This window comes from Canis aureus, chromosome 13 (assembly GCF_053574225.1).
Source record: "Canis aureus isolate CA01 chromosome 13, VMU_Caureus_v.1.0, whole genome shotgun sequence".
Lineage (NCBI taxonomy): Eukaryota > Metazoa > Chordata > Mammalia > Carnivora > Canidae > Canis > Canis aureus.
The window spans coordinates 46,875,064-46,895,731 of NC_135623.1; the positions used below are offsets into that span (position 1 = coordinate 46,875,064).

Below are 20,668 nucleotides of genomic sequence, written 5' to 3' on the forward strand. Positions count from 1 at the left end.
TGGGGTTGAAAAGTCAGGCTGTTGGCATAAGAAGGTCTAGTTAATCCCAGGACAAAGAAAAGTCAAAAGTGGCAGGAACTAACAAAAGTGTTTGAATTTTGTGTAATGGACACCGATTGGATTGCTCCTCTGTTGTGGGCTGAACTGTGTTCCCCAAAAAGATATGTTCAAATCCTAAGCCACAGTAACTGTGAATGTGACCTTATTTGCAATGAGGGTCTTTGCAAATGTAATTAAGTTAAAATGAGATCATACTGGATTAGGGTGGGCCCTAATGCAATGACTGGTATCCTTATAAGAAGAGGGAAATTTGAACACAGAGACAGAAAGGGGAACACCATGTAAAAATGTAGGCAGAGATTGGAGTGATATAGCTACAAACTAAACAATGCCAAGGATTGCTAGTTACCACCAGCAGCATAGAAGGAAGAATTCTTCCCTAAAGTCTTCAGAGAAAGCATGACACCTTGATCTTGGACTTTAAGACTACAGAGCTATAAGAAAATAAATTTCTGTTGTTTTAAGCCACCCAGTTTGTGGCAATTTGTTATAGCAGCCCTAAGAATCTAAGCCCTTTGCCTCCACCTAATGATCTCATTTTGGCTTGATCATCTCTATAAAGACCCTCTCTCAAATAAGGTCAGGTTCTAAGGTACTGAGGGTTAGGGTTAGGACTTTGACATATACATTTTTGAGGGGACATAATTCAACCCATAACAGTAGGAGGCCCATCTCAGACTACAAGTCCTGCATTTGCAAAAACTTATTAAGTTTCTTTATACCCAGTGGTCAAAGGGCAGGTTATTCTTGGCAGTGGCCCCACCTTGTTTTCAAAATATGGCTCGGATTCAAAGAAAACTGTGCCAACTCTAATTTCACTAAAGACTTACACAACAGAAACTTGATTTAATCCTCTTTGCTTCTCTCACCATTCACTGAAACTTCAGTGGTCTCAAACTACCCCTTCAGACTTAAGAGGCTGCATTTCCAAATTCACAAAGATTCACTTTGCTTTGGTCACCATCTTTGATTTTTAAATTTTTATACACTTATAGGGAGATATCAATGAAGGAGACGCTAGCTTGCTGTTCAGACAGGACTTTGCTAGTCACTTTAAGGGACAAAGGTAAAAAGGGGTCCCTATTCCAGAATCTATTTTTCATGGGTTGAAACCACAAAGTCTACAGTCTCAGGGTTTTTTGTGTGTATTCAGTTGAAATGTTGTTGCAGATGACCGTATATCTAAGAAATTTCTATCACTCAAGAAATGCCATATTTATGGAGTGATAGCTAAATGAAGAAGGCTTCCAAATATCTTGGCAAGGTAAGATTCAAAATCTGGTTTTCAAATTTTAGGTTCAGGATCTAAATTTTTATAAGCTTATTGTACATAATTGGATCATTCTCTTAATGTCCATTTTTACGAGGAACTGAGGAACAATCTATAAAACTGCATATAGTGCAAACATTTTATGTATTGTATGGGAAAATAGTCAGGATTGATCTAAAACTTGATCATACTAAGCAAATGGCTCCTCTTATAACAAGACTTTATACTGATTCTCTTCTTTTTTCCCCCTTTCAGTGAGGATTTTGAAGGCACAAGAGATATTAGAGGGACCACTAGTGCCACTCTACCTTGGTTCCATATAAAATGCCCCATTGAGTTACATACTGATTTTAGTACTGCTTCCATCTCTTAGGGGTAAGATTTCTCAACCATCCAAACAGTAGACTGGTTGCCTAATTGAGTCAATCCAGTAATTTTTTTCCTACGAAGTGGATCATAAAGGTATTTTGCTCCCTTTTATTATCTCTAGGGCAGAAGTTATGGGTCTGTAACAGTATCTGTTATGATTTGAATGTTTGCATCCACCCTCCCCCCAAATTTATATGTTGAAGCCCTAACTCCCAATATAATGGTATTAGAAGGTGGGCCGCTGGAGGTAATTAGGTTGTCATGAGGTCATAAGGGTAGAGCCCCCATGGCAGGGTTAATGTCTTTTTAAGAAGAAGAAACCAGAGTTCTCTCTTGCCACCATGTAAGGCCACACCTAAAAAGGTGGCCATCTGCAAACCATGAACAGAGTTCTTACCAGGAACCAAATCTGCTGGCATCCTGATCTCAGATTTCAATTCTCTGGAAGAGTGAGAAAATAAGTGTCTGTTGTTTATGCTGTCCAGTCTATGGCATTTTGTTACAGGAGCCCAAGCTAAGACAATACCTAATCATAAATTTCTTTTTGCCTTGTTTTAAATACAATGGGATAAGTTTTCTTCCTAGTTTTTATAAAACTGTTAAAACAAGTGTGATTTCTAAATAAAGGGATTTCAAGATGGGATTTATAGATGTTATTTGTTTTCTTTCCTTTTAGCAGCTACATGGCCTTTGGGAAAGGGGCACCAAAATTTTGGTATAACTTACTTTATAACAATAGATGATTGTCATAGTGTGTTAATCTCAACTGCTTCCGCTGACAAGGAAATATTGTTATCTGGCCTTGTCATAAGAGTTTCCCAAGGATTTCCCATAATAATGACCTGTTGCATTGAGAAAAGCAGGTTGTGAAATTGCATGTATTGTATATTATAACTATAGTAACATACATATTCATAGACATAAAAAATGTTCTGGAAGGATATACCCAAGGGTGTAATTGGAAGCTATAACTACATATTCGAATTGTGTGTAATTTTATTTTTTTTCTTTTTGCTCACCTATTCTAATTCTTCTGCCACAAAAATGCATTGCTTTTGTAATTAGAAAAAATGTTTCAACTACTAAAATAATACAAGATTCATAAAAGCTACATAAACAGCTTTTGAGAGGACCAAAATTGCACTTGGATTCGACAGCTTTCAGAAGGAAGTAAGAAAACTAACATTTACTGAGCATTTGCTATGTTTCAGCAATCCCGCAAGATGAGTAGCATTACTCCCATTTTACAGATAAGGAAACTTGAGTTTCAAGAAGGTTATATAAATAATTTAAATCACATCCTGGTACAAGGCAAAACCAGGATTAAACCAGATTCATCTAATCCCAATCGCCACACTCTCTTCTACTCAACTGGCCAGCTTCCAGCACTGCATGGTAGAAAGCACCAGACACCTGGCTTTACTCATCACCACTTATGACGCCTTGTACACAACAGGCTGTCGATAATGGCTGCACCTAAATTTCATCCGAGTCAAGTTCCTTTCTTACTGTTCAGGGCAGGAGACCATGTGAGGCTCACAGGCATCCACTCACCTCTTTCTTCACCCTAAATAAAGACAATTGGCTGTGAAAATCTTATTGCAACTGTAGTGCAAAGTGCTGCATCTCTTAAGACCAAATGTGGCTTTCAGTCTGTCTACTTGTGGTAGAAGCCCATTATTAGGGTGACTTAGAGCCCTTTGATAATTCTGAGATACATGTGCTCTTAAGGGAAGTGTCTCTACATCATGCTTGACTGACAATTTGTTTTTCTTTGTTTTACAACTGGCAAAATATACAGTGTTGCCCCAACTGCCCTTTGTTTCATCGTCCTGTTGGATGTTTGTTAAGCATTAATACAACTTTGATTTCCCATCACCCCAAGGAACTTTGGGCAATTCATTTATTATCTCTCCCTGCTGTCACATCACTTCTTTGAAGAGCATAATTGCTTATGTTGTTTTCCCATCATTAAAATGAACATAGTGACACGCTGAATGCTGCATTCCATAGATACGTTGAGCAAAGTGGCAAGAGATTGGCAAAAACCAATGTTCCCGGTGGAAGGAAGGCAAACTATGAACAGAATGTGGTTCAGTGATGACGCTTAGGGAGTGGAGGAAAATCAGGTGGGATGTATGGTGATGGAGGGAAAGTACCTGTGTTATAACAAGGACTATTTATGAAGTTCTCATAATGGGCCAGACCCTGGGCTAAGGGCTTTACATGTGTGACGTGATTCATTCCCACAAGCAGGAGCTGATCCAAGTTGTGTGAGGCTCTTAAGATTATATGCTTTAGGGTGGGATGGAGATCCTTTAGATTATAGAATTAAAAACACAACATGCCCAAAGACTCCCTACAAGGGGCCCATACAAGTGAGGTGCCTTTATGCTTGAACTTTCTTAGTTTCATGGTAAATGCATAAACCACTGAGCCACCCAGGTGCCCCAACCCATAAACCCTCTCAAGGAGGTACTACTTGTTCTACCTATGAGGAAACTCAGTAAGGTTAAACATAAGCCCATCAGAGAGCTCCCAAGTGGCAGGGCAAGTATTCTAACCAGGCTTCCAAAACCCTTAAAGAAGTACCCAAAGCCACCAAATCGATCATTCATGAGGACAAACTCCCCTGAAACAGCAGCACAACACTTTGATGTGGTTCTGAAAGTTTCCTGGCAGGGCTAGCCCCTGTCAGAACTTGCAGGGCCTGGAGTTGTAGGAACTTGCCTGGTCTCTGCAGGGATTTGTATACTTTTAGATTCATAGAATCCGTAAAGCCACTAGTGAGGGAGAGGGAAAGACAGGTTTTAATGACCCTGCTCATTATGTCCACAAACCAAACAGCACGGAAGAAAAAAAAATTCTTTTTAAAACATACATATTTAATTTATCTACAGTCCTGGATAAGAAGCTACCAGTGTTCAAAGCTGGATCTAATGATGTGCTGGTGAACCATCTCAAGGGGCCAAGGAAGCCCCAATATGTTTATAGTGCTTTCCAATTTTCTATGGTGTCAACACTCCTATCGTGACTGGTTTCAAGCTACCCATAGTTTGGCTCACAAAATTCCTGGATATCCAGCAGTCACTCTTGCAAGCAGATTTATAAGCCATTTCAACACACCACTGGCTGGAAGTTTCACTTGTCTGTGGTGGTCATGGCCTCCCTTGGATATATTTTTTAAGATTTTATTTATTTATTCATGAGAGAGAGAGAGAGAGAAAGAGAGGCAGAGACACAGGCAGAGGGAGAAGCAGGCTCCATGCAGGGAGCCTGATGTGGGAGTTGATCCTGCATCCCAGGATCACACCCTGAGCCAAAGACAGACGCTCAACCGCTGAGCCACCCAGGTGTCCCCAGTCCTTTGGATATTATAAAGATCTTTCTTAAAACTTAGAGGCAAAGGATACCTGGGTGGCTCAGTTGGTTAAGCATGTGACTCTTGATTTTTGGCTCAGGTCATGATTTTGGTCCTATGATCAAGCCCCATGTCAGGCTGTGCTCAATGCAGGGTCTACTTGTCCCTCTCCTGCTGCTCCCCCCTTTGGAAAAAATACATAAATTTTTTTTAAAAAGCTCAGTGGCAAATATTCTTCACCCTGAAATCTTGTCTAGTTGGCACTGTGGACAGAGGACTTGAGATTGATAGATCTTAAGAATATTAGGGAAATATGTTAGGGGTTCTTCACAGCCCACAGGGACCCATTTATAAAATCTTTCTGCCACATGTACTCAACTATTGATATGGGTATGAACCCTCAGCCCCTGTTCCTCCCTAGCCACCAGGCCTGTTGACCGACCCCCTCAAGCCTCTGCCCTCCCTCTACCCCATGAGTAACTACAACAGCCAAGGATAGGACCACCGGTAAAGGCAAAAATTATTAATCCAACCTCCTATTTTACAGATAGGAAACTGAGGCCCAAGGAGAACAAAAGTGACAAGAGTCATACAGGATTTTAAATACTCCAAGTGGAATTAAAAGCTAAGTTTTCTGCCTGTTTCTTTCTAACACCTTGCTGTTGAAGCAAATAAACTTTATAATAAACATTTCATGATAATATCTTTGAACCACACCATATCTTCTAGGTTAATTTTGTAGCAACATCAGGATAGTGATAATTTGGCTGTTTTGGGCCATGACTCATTTCCTCTGCCTCTGCTTTTGTTGTTTGTTTGTTTGTTTGTTTAGTTTTCTAGAGCTGAAAACACTCTTCACCACACAGGTAAGCTCAGAGCTACCCAATTCAGAATGCAGAGCCTGAGAAGGGGCTTGCATGGAGGTCATTTATTTGGGGCTGTAATCTGGGGAAGCAGGGATGGGCAATAAAGATATGTTATTAAGATCTAGGCAACTAGGATTTGACCTCACTAGACTTGACTTCACTAGAACCCCTGGAGGAACCTTAAAGAACACCTTTCAGGGTTAGGGACTTCCAGTAACACGGGACTTTGAATGCAAAAATCCCAGGAAAGTCCTGGGACAACTGTCTTCCCCAGAGCCAGAAGAGGGAAACATTTATTCACTAGCTCCCATCCTTCCTTGGTTAAATGGCCTGTGAAATAGATGCCAAATCCCTTGCCCTTGCATGTTTGCATATGTGGAAGCCAAAACACATTTCTGCAGGTGTCCAAAGAGGAGTAAGAGCAGCCCAGGGCAGAATGAGATGCAATGCATCTGAGATAAGGGATTGTAGGTTCACACCTCCAGTAGCTGGATGCTATGGCACTGGCTGGAGTAAAACTAAGCTGAGAGGATATGAGGCAGCATACAAGGGGTGTCCAATGCAAAGCATGAAGATGATGCAAACAGCCTTGGTCCTGAATGGGCAGGAGTATCAAGTGACCCTCTGGGATTTGGGATATAGTGACTAATAAAGTTGCTCTGCAGCTGACCTTTCATGAATCTACTCATGACAAGATGTTGATCTTTATGTGATCAGCCTGCTTTCCTTCCTTTCTTCCTCCTTCCTTCCTTCTTTCCTTTCTCATTTCCTTTCTTCCTCCTTCAATAAATATTGAGTACCTACATCCCAGGGACTACTAGGTACTTGAGATATAAAAACTAAATTCTTGCCATCAAGAAGCATATAGAGGAAGAACAATACATCATAAAACAGGTTGTTACAATACAAATGCAACTCTGATAGAGAAAAGAGCCTGAGTGGCTCAGTTGGTTGAGTGTCTGACTCTTTGTTTTGGGCCAGGTCATGATCTCAGCGTTGTGGGATTGAGCCCCACATGAGGCTCTGAGTGGAATCTGCTTCTCCCTCTTTCACCCCCACTCTCTCTCTCTCTCAAATAAATAAGTAAAATCTTTTCTATTTTTTAAAAGATTTTATTTATTCATAAAAGACACAGAGAGAGGCAAAGACATAGAGACAGAAGTAGGCTCTCTGCGGGGAGCCTGATGTGAGACTCAATCCCAGGGTCCTGGGATCATGACCTGAGCCAAAGGCAGACACCCAACCACTGAGCCACCCAGGTGCCCCTAAAATCCTTTTTTTTTTTTTTTTTTTTAAGAATTAGGCAAGATGAAAAAAGGGAGAAGAAAAGCTTGAAACAGGAAGTAACATCTAAGGATTACCATAGTAGCAGATAACTTTGATGAGATGCTGACCATGTGCCAGACAATGCTCTAAAATCTTTCCAATACCAACACATTTCATTCTTACAGCTGCCCTAGGAAGGAGGTACATTCATTATCCTCAGTTTTAGAAATGACAAAACTGAACTATTGACAAATTAAATACATTTTCTGAGGTTTAAGATACAATGGCACATACTGATAGGTATTAATCAAAATCCATTATCTCATTTTCCAGGGCCCTCAGCTAGATTACACTACACTACCCAGCCTCCTTTGCAGTGTAGGTGTAGCCATGTAACTGGATTCTAACTAAAAGACATGTGTCATTTCCCGGCCTGACCCATAAAACCACTCATGTGTATCCTCCATATGCTTTCCTCTTTCTGGATATCTAGAAAGCGTGACCTTGGAAAGCACATGTTGAAAATGGTCCGTCCAGTCACCATCAGTTCAGGTCCCTAAATAGAGGTGGGCTTGCTCCATTGACTGTTCACCTGCCTAGTGCTGTTACTTGAGCAAGAAATAAATTTTATGATGTTTGAGCCATTATGTATCTTTGGGTCCTTTTGTTAACAGCAACAATTCCACCTATTTTATGAGTTTCCTTATTAATGCAGTTAATCTACTTTAATATCGGCACATATGACAAAATGGCAGAAAATTACGTTGAAAAGATAAATGAAGGATATCATGTACCACCACAAAAAAAAAAAGTCTTATACTATTTTCCCCCAAAAGTACAAAATAATTCCTTTTATGATGAAGAAGAAAGAAATAAAAAGGTAGGTATAGATCCAGTTGGGAAGACAGGATGGTTGAGGAAGATCATACCTAATGCACTCTTTTATTTTTTTTTTTCTGAGCAATAAGCAGCAGAGTCATCTTCCCAATGGCATGCTGGCTGTGCAGTTGTGAGGGTAGGTTGTGAGGGAATGGTCTGGGAGCTTGAGAAAAGTGGCGAAGGTTAGATGACATGTAGCAGTTAAGAAAGCGGACTTTGGAGCTTGTATCAGTCGTGATGCTGTAAGGAAAACAGCGCTCTAGGTAGGTATTTCAAGTAGAAGGGTACTTAAAATAGGAAATTAGAGGCTTGCAGGACTGGCAGAAAGGCTTCAGAAGCTAAATTCAGGGAGATTCCTACTAGCTCTCAGCTTTGTAGCCTCAGAGCCAGAGAGCTACTGCCACCCAACCCAGAAGCCTGCAGGAAACCACTGATGACTTCAGGTTTCTCCACAGTCCCAAAGCAGGTGAAACAGTAGGGAAATATAGTGACTGAAAAAAAAACAAAGCAAAAAACAAACAAACAAAAACAAAAGACCCCCTCATATTTGGGAAGTCCATTTGGGTGGTTTTTTTTTTTTTTTTTTCCATTTGGGTGTTTTTAAAGTCTAACTGCAAATTCTTTTAAGCTCTTTCCTTCAAGACATGTGATATATGTCCCTTCCCCTAGAAATAAGGTAGACTTATGACTGCTTCAATCAGCAGACTATAATGTCTCAGATTAGTGCCTAAAAAGCCTTGAAGATTCTTGTCTTGCTTATTGAGAAGAGTCATTCTAGGAGCCCCGAGTTGCCATGTAAGAAGTCTGACTATCCAGGCCACATGCTGTATGCAAGCACAAGCCACAGGCAGAGGTTTATAAGAGGAGGCAGGAAGGTCAGAGAAAGCAGTAAGACCATGAAACAGGAGAGAAGGAGACGTGATGATAAAAGCGGGGGCTGGAGTGATATAGACCGTGAGCCAAGGAAGGTAGGTAGCCTCAAAAAAGCTGGGAAAATACAAAGAAGTAGATAGTCCCCTAGAGCCTCCAGAAAGAACATCTCCTGGCTGACCCATTTTATTTGGTTAATTTTTTAGAGTGTTTTATTTTATTTTGTTATTTATTTTTAGAGAGAGAGAGAGAGAGAGACAAAGAGTGCATGGGTGAATAAGGGGGAGCAGTGAGGAGGGGCAGAGGGAAAGGGAGGGAGAGAATCCTAAGTAGGCACCATGCTCAGTACAGAACCTGACATGGGGCTCGACCTCATGACCCTGAGATCATGACCTGAGCCTAAATCAAGAGTTTGGACGCTTAACCAACTGAGCCACCCAAGCACCCCTGTCTGATCCATTGTAGACCTCTGGCCTCCAAAACACACATTACTTTAAGGTATTATGTTTGTGGTAATATGTTGCACCAATAGCAAACTAATACAATGCCTGACTCTGAAGACACCCTCAGTAAATATTTGTTAGTAAATAAACAGATGAGCTAGGCTACAAGCATCCCTTCTCCTAAGAAACATGGAATTGTACTCCCCCATAATTTTTAAAACGTGATTTACTGTCTAACATCCAAATATTAGGAGTTAGGATATTTTCAGTTCCCCTAAAGTCATAAAGCCAGACTAAATGTAGGCAGGAGTAAGTTTTAAATAGAAAAGTGCCATGTTTTAAGAAAAATGATAGGTAAAATTTATTGAACACTTACTATGTGCTTTATTTACCTTCTTTCGTTTAATCCCCACAACAGCCCTATGAGGCATGCACTATTAGCACCATGCCCAGAAGAGGTGAATAATTGGTCCAAGGTCTCAAAGCCCATAAGTAATAACAAGGATTAGCATCATGCTGGCTGACTCCAAAGTTTGAGTAAGCAGCCTTCATTTTGTTCAGCCTTGGGGTAGGAAGAAAACAGCACCAGATGATGGGAGTTACCGGACAAGGGTCCAGGCTTGCCTCTATATGACCCTGGGTGGGAAGGTGATGTAATGACAGAAACAGAAGTCAGAGTGATGGTCCTAATTTAGGGTCTGGTTTCTTCTTCTAAAAAACGTGGAGGCGGGCCAGATTACCTTTCAAGTCTTTTTCAGAAGAGAGCTTCTGTATTTACAAGGTAAAGAAAAATCACTCATAAAGAAATAAAATTTAAAAAAAATCACTCATGCTAAATGAGTGAAATAAGAACAGGGTAGCATCATACCCTGCTTGATGCACTGAAGGAATCTGATTGCCTTGGTGAGCATCTGGTTAAGCTGCGGTGTCCATCTGCTTATGTTACCTCCTTACCACCATGATATTATAAAGGGAACAAATATGAGTGTGGTAGATTGATTACAAAAACAGCCCTAATTCTCCACTCCTCCTGGTAACTATGCTGTTTGCAATGGGAATTTGCAGTTCCTCCAATTAAGAGGTGGAAACCATTTCTCCACTTCTTGAATATGGGCTGCCTTTGTGACTCGGTTTACCCAGCAAAATACAGTGCAAGTGATGGTATGACAGTCCTGGGCCTGGGCCTTGCACCCTTCAGGCTCCCTCAGGCCTCTACCTGGCCACAAGGAAAGCCCAGGCTAGCATGCTGGATGATGAGAGGCCACAATGGAGCAGAACCAAGTTATCCCAAGTAATGCTAGATTAGCCAACCCCAACCAGGCTGTAGCAGACCACAGATTCTTGAACAATCCTAGCCAAGATCAGCCAAGACCAACCCAGAACAGCAGAACACCCAGCCAACTTGTAGATTTGTTGTATGCCCCTACGGCTGGTTTTGTTGTCATTGTTGTTATTTTCCTAAGGCTTTCCTGTGGCAACAGACAACTGACACCAGTTAACTTTCAGGCAAAGCAGAGAATATGGTAAATGAGTTTTGCCTGTATTAATCAGAATAATTTGTCAGGAAAATTAATCTAGGTTGCAAGTGACAGAAATTTGATCCAGATTTGTTTAAACACACAAGGGAATTTATTGGATTATATTATTGAAAAGTCCAAAAGACACAGATCTAGATGCACCAAATTTGTCATTGGGAACTTGATTTCCCTCCATCTCTTGGTTCCACCTTTGTCGGTCTTATATTCACACTCATGCACACTTATCCCTCACGGGGTGAGATGGACACCCACAGCTTTCAGCTTATACTCTGTTGTATTCATCATTAAACAGAGGGAGGATTTCTGTTTCCCAATAATTCAAGTAAAAGTCCTAGGGTCAACTTTCACTGGACCGACTAGGATCACACACTTACCCCTGTTTTTTCACGGAGATATCTTGGGCCTAGGCTTGGGTCATGCATCCAAGCCAGGAGAATGGGGATGTGTTGGTATTGAAACCACACAGACTAAAAATAAACCAAAAAGAGAAGTACTGCTACCAAACAATGGGCAGTAGATGAAAACAACATATAACTTCTCTACTCTTCAGAATTACTAATGAATTAAAGAAAAAGAGAGTGAAGTGATGACTTCTTAGCATTGATTCTTCTGCAGAACAGTAAATGATTCACAACTATCCATGAGAACTTCTCAACATTAATGTCAAAGTAGCTATTGCTACACACAATGCCTTCTCTATTCCGGTTAGATAGATGGTATATAAATCGGATTTTGATCACATCTGTCATGGAAGTAGATAATAAGATCAAGTGGCCATACATATAAAGGAGGGGTTTGTGACAGCCATAGAAGCTATCGGGTCTCTGAACTTGATCTCAAAGACTCTTAAAGGGTGCCTATAAGCTACCTGAATCATAAAATTGGTTCCAAGTCCATATTGGAGGGGTAGCAGAGTGCAGTAGTTAAGGGCACAGATTCTTGATACAGTCTGTGTATGTTTGGGTCTCAGGTATGACCCTATGACACTATGTGACTTCAGGGAAGTCCCTTAGTCTTTCTGTGCCTGTTTTCCCAACAATTTGCGGAGATTATAGAATCTACCTTGTAGGAACAGTGAATGAGTCATGATGTGCAAAGCTTTAAACAGTATCTGGTATGTGGTAATAAGAGCTGTAAAGTGTCAGCTATTAATCATCTGGGAGGATGTATGTGGCAACAAGTCCTTTGAACCTGGGGTAAGAAAGTGCAGCCCAAGTGTGACCTTGGCTGAGTCACCTATTGTCACTGGAATAATTTTATTTTTTCTTTTACAATATGATAGAAATTAGATCTACCCTGCTTACCTCACAGGGCTGCCATAGGATCAGAGAGGATGAGTTCTAACTTCCTGGAAAACTCTAAGTCCTTTGTTAGTACCAATCATTGCCACCTGGAGGGTCTGACTTGTGTGTTCACAGGGAAAGTTTTCCATCCTACATGGCTCTGATTAAGGAATTATTAGGACAGAAAATCTGCTGCTGAAATAAAATAATGGATTCTCCAACCAAACCGAGTTCAAAAGTCATTTAGGATTATTTTGTGATCTGAAACACCCACCACCACCTTGATACCTAGCATGAAGTAAAGCTGATTGTAATGGAAACTATTAAATTGGGGATTGGGGGCACCCAGGTGGCTCTGTTGATTAAGCGCCTGCCTTTGGCTCATTTCATAATCCTGGGGTCCTGGGATTGTGCTCCACATTGGGCTCCCTCCTCCTGCTTTTTTCTTTCCCCCTCTTGCTATCTCTCTTTCTCTCCCTCAAATAAATAAATAAAATATTCTTTAAAAAATAAAATAAATAAATTGGGGGTCACTACATCTGGGTTCTAGTTCTGGGTTCTTCCATTAACTTACTGTGTCATCTTGGGTGAGTCATTGTATTTCTTTCAGGCTTTCCAGGCTATAAAGCAAGGGATGCTTGCAATACCGTGACTGCATGGCTCTTGCGACAGAGGGTTCTGGTCACTTACAGTTACCCATCTCTTCAGTTAAATCACCACTGAAACTCTGGAAAATACATCTTTCCAGAAGGCATTGTATCATAAATATAATATTTGCTTAAGAGAATACATCCAAGACTATATGTTGAGACCACAATGACTACATGCATAGAAGCACAGATCAACTTATAAACATACTAGGAGAGGATGGCGGTCTTCCTTTCTTCGATCCTACAAGGCATCTGGCAATGTCCTCCTCCATGGACTTTCTTACACTGTCCTTGCCTTGATCTCTCAGGTCTTTCTAAGAGGCTGTGTCAGGTATTTCCTATTATAGTGTATTAGGCCCTATGCAGTCTGCTCCCCATACTAACCCTGACTTCCTTTCCTCCTTACTCACTGTATATCAGACAAACTGGGCTCCTGGGGATCCCTGGGTGGCGCAGCAGTGTAGCGCCTGCCTTTAGCTCAGGGCGCGATCCTGGAGACCTGGGATCGAATCCCACGTCGGGCTCCTGGTGCATGGAGCCTGCTTCTCCCTCTGTCTATGTCTCTGCCTCTCTCTCTGTGATTATCATAAATAAATAAAAGTTTAAAAAAAAAAACTGGGCTCCTGGTTAGTCCTGGACCAGACTGGAGCTTATTTCTGCCTCAGGGCCTTTGCATTTGCTGTCCTTCTGCCTGGAATTATCATCATCCAAATGGCCCCATGGTTCCCTCCTCCACTCCCTTCCTTCAAGTTTCTGCTTCCCTAACCACTTTGCCCTAATACTCCTGGAATTAGGAACCAGCTAAGCTATGATAACCAAGAGATGCAAAAATGAAATGGCTCATGTTATATATATGTTTATTTCCTTTTCATGCAACAAGCAAGAATTGAACATTCTAAAGCTGGGGGCTCTGCCATCTTCCACACTTGGCTTCCTAGAGTGGCTCAGTCAATGCTATTTACCAGCCAGTGGGGAGGAGATAGAAAGGTTCCAAGGTAAGTGTCTTTATCCTTCAGCACATGACCTGCAAATTACATGAAACACTTCCCCTCATAATCTATTGGCCTGGCCTCAGTCACAATATATTCAGGTGCAAAATGGAGGGGAGGAAACGTATGGCCCCACTACCAGCTAAAACTTGAGATGGGGGTTCTTTCTCTAAAAGATGAAAAAGAGAGCAAATATTCAGAGAACAAATTTGTTTCTTGTGAAACAAGAGTTTCTGCCACACTCTCCGCCCACAATGTCTTCATAGTGCTTACTGCAATCTAATGATCTACAGATTTACATGTTTATTTTTTGTCTCCTCACACTAGAATATGAGTCTAATGATGTTATAGAATTTTTTTACTGCTGTATCCTCAATCCTTAGATCAGATTTAAAACACAGTAGGCACTCAATAAAGTCTTATTGAGTGAGTAAATGATTTTTTTTTTTTTCTGGTGTTCTGAGGCAATCATTTCTCTTTCTAATTCACTTTGGACCTCACAGATCCAAATTTTCTTGGTTTCTAGTATTGAGATTCTGGTCCAAATGCCTCTTGGCACGTTCAGGATTTGAGAGCAGAGTGCTGTCTTTCCAGATCCCATCTCAGTTAGCCATATTGTTCTCCAGAGGACTTGGGTTTAGAAGGAGAAAAAGTTAAGAGGAAGTATGATTTAAAAAAAAAAATTAATAGACTTTATTCTTGGAGCAGTTTTTTTTTGTTGTTGTTTGGTTATTTTGTTTTGTTTTGTTTTGTTTTGTTTTTTAGAGAGTGGGGAGAAACAGAGGAAGAGTAAGAATCCCAAGAAACCCATTGGTCATGGAGCCCAACGTGGGGCTTAATCTCATAACCCCGAGATCATGACCTGAGCTGAAATCAAGAGTCAGATGCTTAACTGTCTGGCCCACCCACGTGCCCTTATTCTTGGAACAGTTTTAAGTTTACAGAAAAACTGAACAGAGAAAATATATCTTTATCTTTATCTATATCTATATCTATATCTATATCTATCCCCATACAACTTCTCCTATTATAAATAACCTTACATTTATAGGGTATATTTGTCACAGTGAATGTCCCAATATTAATACTACCATTATTAATTAAAGTCTAAGTTTACCTAAGGGTTCAGTGTTTGTGCTATGTAGTTCTATGGGTATAATGTCATGTAGTCATCATTAAAGCATAACACAGAATAGTTTCACTGCCCTAAAAATCCCCTGTGTTTCATTGGTTTCATCTCTCCCTCTCCATCTTTCCCCAAGCCCTTGTCAACCACTGATCCTTTTACTGTCTTTGTAATTTTGCCTTTTCCAGAATGTCACATAGTTGGAGTCATACAGTATGTTGCCTTTTCAAATGGGCTTCTTTCACTAAGGAATACGCATTTATGCTTCTTCCATGTTTTCCTGTAACCTGGTGGTTCATTTCTTTTTACTGATGACTAACATCATATTACACTGATATACCATGGTTTATCTACCCATTCACCTATTGAAGGACATCTTAATTCTTCCAAGTTTTGGCAATCATGAATAAAGCTGCTATAAATATCCATGTGCTGATTTTTGTATGAACGTAAGTTTTCAACTCATTGGCTTACCTAGGGGAGTGATTGCTTGACCATATGATCAGCCTTTGTTTAGCTTTGTAAGAAGCAGGTAACTGTCTCACAGAATGGCTATCCCAGGGCATGTGACTGGCTGAGTTTGTAGAACATGTGAATCTCAATCTCAGGGCTGTGAGTTTGAGCCCCATATTGGATGTAGAGATTTTTTTAAAAAATAATAAATTAAAAATCTCCAAAATGGCTAACTGATTTTGCATTCCTACTAGCAATGGATGAGGGTTCCTATTGCTCCAGACCCTCTCCAGCATGTGGTGGTGTCACTATTTTGGAATTTAGACATTCTATAGGAGTGTAGGGGTATCTAACTCTTATTTTAATTTGTAATTCTTTAATTACATATAACATTGAGCATCTTTTCCTTTTTTAAAAAATACTTTATTTATTTATTTGACAGAGAGAGAGTGAGCTCGCACAAACAGGCAAAAGGAGTGGCAGGCAAAAGGAGAGGGAGGAGCAAGCTCCCTTTGGAGCAGAGAGCCCAACCAAGACATGGGACTCCGTCCCAGGACCCTGGGATCATGACCTGAGCTGAAGGCAGATGCTTAACCAACTGAGCCACTAGGCACCCCAACATTGAGCATCTTTTCATATGTTTATTTGCCATCTGTATATCCTCTTTAGGGAAGTGCTATTCAGTTCTTTTGCCCATTTTTTAATTGAGCTTTTTATTGTTGAATTTTAAAAGTTCTTTGCCTATTTGGAGTACAAGTCTTTATTCAGGTATGTGTTGTCTAATATTTTTTTGCATCCTGTGGCTTGGTCTTTTACCCTCTTCAGATGCATGTTTAAGTGTATCTTTTAAAATATTCTATCATGGATCAAAGAGTGGTATATGAAAAACTAAGAAGTGTCCCTACCTCTACATCTCTTTACTAATATTGCAAACTTACCACTTTATACATATAAGTTCTAGAAACAGCTCTATTAATTTTTTGACTTCACGTAATGCAACATTTAAATCACGAATACATACTTTACTTCTTTAGATGTAGGGTTAATTTTACAAAGTACATACAGCAGAGTGAACCTCCCAAGATTAGAACCCAGATTCTCTAACTCCTGGCCTGATGTTCTTTCCAATCCTACACACTGACTCCTATCATCAAGATTTTGTATTTGACTTTTTTGATTCTTACTTCTCATATATATATTTATGTTCAGAAGAAAGTTTAAGTTTCCAGCCTTGTTTATCAGCAACACAAATATTTTATACTAGCTGTGTAGGTATTATTTTTGTTACAAGCGACAGAACCCAATTAAAATGGATTTAGTGGGACGCCTGGGAGGCTCAGTGGTTGAGTGTCTGCCTTTGGCTTAGGGCGTGACCCCGGGGTCCCAGGATCCAGTCCCAGATAGGGCTCCCTGCAGGGAGCCTGCTCCTCCCTCTGCCTGTTTCTCTGCTTCTCTGTGTGTATCATGAATAAATAAAATATTTAAAAACAAAATAAAATACAACAAATTAAAATGGGCTTAGTCACAAAAGGGGGAATTAATGAAGTACAGTAACTGAAAACTCCAAAGACTGGATGGATCCAGTGGCTCAAAGTACTTAATCTCAATCTCTGACCTCTCCATCTCTCTGTCCCTCTCCTCTCCCTCTCTGTCTCCTCCCTCCTCCTCCTCTCCCTATTTTTCTCTCAGCTCTATTTTACTTTGCATAAACTTTCATTTTCAGGCCAACTTCTCCTCATAGTGACAACAATGGCCACCAACAGCTTCAGGCTCCTATTATCTTGACATATCCAAAAAAGAGAAGCATCTCTTTCCCTACAGCTATATCCAAAGTTCCAGATAAGGCTCTTAGCCCAGCTTGGGACACATTCTCATCTCTGAACCAATTACTTGGCCAAAGAAATACAGCCTAGGACACAGGCCCTGCCTGATACCTAACCTGAACCTCAGAAACCGACAGTGAGGTGTGTGCCAATGTTCTAAGTGCTTCAATATACATTAAATCAATGATTTCCAAATTTAAGCCTGCTTCAGAATCATCTGGCAGGCTTGTGAAAACACTGATTACAGGAGCCCCATCTCCAGAGTTTCTGATTCATTTGGATTTGCGGTGGGGCCTGAGAACTTGTATTTCTAACGAGTTCCCATAGGGCACTGATGCTGCCAGTAGGGGGATCACACTTTAAAAATCAACCTAGTAGGTCAGTTATTCTTCATAACAACCCCATGAGGGACACTTGAATTGACTCAGTAAACTGAGACCTACACAGTAGTGGCAGAGCAAGGGAGCCTGGGAGGCCCAGCAGTGGAATCCAAGCTCACTCCAGCTCTCATTCAAAGAAGCAACTATGATGGAAAACAACCATCTCATTCACTTCACTCGCCTCTGTTCATTTGAGACCTTACCTCCTTAGTCCCTTGTTGAATGGGGGTCACCTCTGGCTTGACATATTGCACCCCTGGGTCCCCTTTCTAAACAAGACCATGCCACCAGGCAGACCCGCCCCCTTCCAGGCCATCACATATAATAGCTTAGCTAATCTTTCAGTAACCATGTATGACTGTTGTCCCCACTTTATAGATCAGGAAACTGAGGTTCGCTCCACCTCTCATTTTCACCCTGTCCTTTAGGTTTTCCTTCCATTAGCCCAAGGATGATGGGGTAATGCCAAGGCTCAGTGCTGACTAGACAGGGTGTGGCTTAGGATGAGGCATTAAAAATAACCAAATTTATACTCAACCACTTTGAACCTTTCCATATACTGTTCCATTTATCTAGACAGCATCATTCATGTCCATGTTCCTCCCTTGCCTGGCTAACTTCTAGTCATCTTCCAGGACTCAGTTTAGTTGCTACCTCTACCCAGAAGCCTTCTTTGGACTCTACTTCCGAGTCTAGGCTGAGTAAACTTATGTGATCATATAGTCCCATGGGCTTGAAATTGCAGCATGCTAGGCAATAAGGAAACAAAAATTAAAAGGAAAAACTTCCAGGAGTTCGCAATCAAGTTTAAGATGAAAGGAATGACGGAACTCTGATTCCTGACTGGAATAAGTGGATCAAGAAAAACAAACAGTGGGGGAAAGAGGATGGTATGGACCACTCAAGGCCTTGGCACAGAAGGAAAAAGCTGGGGGCAAGGAGGGGATGAAAGATGTTGTATAAAAGTGTTGAATCTCCATATTGTGTACCTGAAACTAATATTAGACTGTATGTCAACTAACTGGAATTTAAATAAAAACTTTAAAAAATAGTTTATTGATAAAAAATGCTAACCATCATCCAAGGTTTCAGCATGTTGTAATCTCTGATCAGAGATAACCATAACAAATATCATAGTAACAAAACAGTTTGAAAAATTGCAAAAATTACCAAAATGTGACACAGAGGCAGGGAGTAAATGCTGCTGAGAAAATGGTACTGATACATTTGCTCAACACAAGGTTGCCACAAACCTTCAGTTTGTAAAAAACACAGTGTCTGTGAAGCGCAATAAAGTGAAACACAATAAAGTGAGCTATGCCTGTATATGAGGATCATATAAGGAGTAACAATGCTATATGTAACTTGCAAGTATCAGTTCATTTACTGTCCTTGATCTTCATTGTACTCTCTATTCCTCATTGTTCCATTAACTCTAATACCAAAAACCAATGACAGAGAATGAGAAGGACACAATTATGTGGGGATGATTTTAGCAACAGGTTGGGAATATTGCTTAGAGTGGAGGCTCTTACCTTCAGATGACTGCAGACTTCTAATTTTCTGAAATCATCTACACACTTTAGTGTGAATGAGCTTATTTACTTTATTCTGAGGAGAAGATCTACCGCTTTCACAGATTTCCTTAAGAGAGCTGTGATGCATTAAGGTGAAGATCTACCTAAAAAACAAACAAACAAAGCAATTAGCTTACTGGAAGCCAGCCAAATATTGGGCACTTCTATATTTTATCATTAAAAAATCCATACATGCTATGGAGTCATTAAAAATATTTAAAACAACTCCGTGATGACATAGAAAATACTCACGTCGTAATGCAATCGATAATACGAAAGTGTTATACCTACTTCACTTCCTTACCCGATTTCCTCCACAATCCACGTGTGTTTTTCTTTCTTTCTTCAACACAGGACTGTACCTGTCAAGGTCACCAGTGACCTTCACCTTGTCAGATTTGGCAGCTGTTTTCCTATCCTCAGCTTCCAGCATAGTTGACCCCTGGTTCTTCTTCCATGCCGAGACTGGTCCCTATCTATGTCACTGGCTCTATCCACCCCATTTCCCTTCCAGTCTACTGCTAAGTGTTGGAGCACCCCAAGGTCCAACTGGATCCTCTTCTCTTCTTCATCCTTTTCATCACTCTCTCCCTAAATGATCACAACCAGTTCCATGGCTTTAAATTCTCCACATGGTTCAGCAGTGAAGAGTATTTCAGGCATTTAAGTCACACCTCCAGCTCTGACCCCTACGTTGCCATCTGGACAGGAATGCATTCAGTCCTCTACTCAACATCTCTTCTTACCTAAGAGGTAAACATCTCGTATTAAATACTTCCAAACAGAATTATTATTATGTTTGTCTTGTTCGGTTCACAGAACAGGGCATGGCCCATAGTAGAGTCTCAAGAAATACTTGTTGAATGAGTGACAAAAATGCACACACACAACTATTTTTACAATTAATGTTTCACAACATAAGAGCGGGAGGAAAAACACTGAAATATTAACTGCACGTGAAATTCTAAGACTTTTCTTCCCCTAAAAACCCTTTATTGTTTTTCAACTTTATTTAGATGGTAATTACTAAGAGTATCAGACTGATGCTGGGAGACCTCTAGACTGCCACATACCAGGGCGCATTCCCGCTTTCTTCGTATGCCAAATGGGTTTAAAAATATGCACTGGGTGTTATATTGTACGTTGGAAATTGAGTTTAAATTTTTAAAAATGTAAATAAATAAGAAAAAAATGCTCTTTATGTTCACGGAGCGTTCACGATGTGCTTAATTGAAATTATTGACGTAAAGAGCTTTGCAGGGTGCATAGTGAAGGGTAAGGCTGCTAGCTGACAATGCCGACAGGCAAGTGTTCTTTTATAATAAAAACACACATTTTTATTCTAGCGCTTTCCTGAAAGGAGAAAAATAAACCCAAGCCCTCAGCCGCAGAACCGCCCGAGGCCCCGCGGGTCCCCGTAGGCTGCGCCGGCCCTGGCGCTGCTTCCGTCCACGTGATCCTCCCA

The 20,668-nt window shown here is 40.7% G+C and overlaps 1 long non-coding RNA gene across 1 annotated transcript; it reads right to left on the minus strand.

Annotated features, from left to right (window-relative positions):
* Window positions 1-2,718: 2,718 nt before the first annotated feature.
* LOC144282427 (uncharacterized) lies at window positions 2,719-20,667 on the minus strand. Its single transcript, XR_013350863.1, has 3 exons — window positions 19,508-20,667; window positions 19,162-19,307; window positions 2,719-3,266 (listed from the first exon to the last, which is right to left on the minus strand). It is a non-coding gene; the product is annotated as an uncharacterized LOC144282427 (long non-coding RNA).
* Between the last annotated feature and the right edge of the window lies 1 nt (window position 20,668).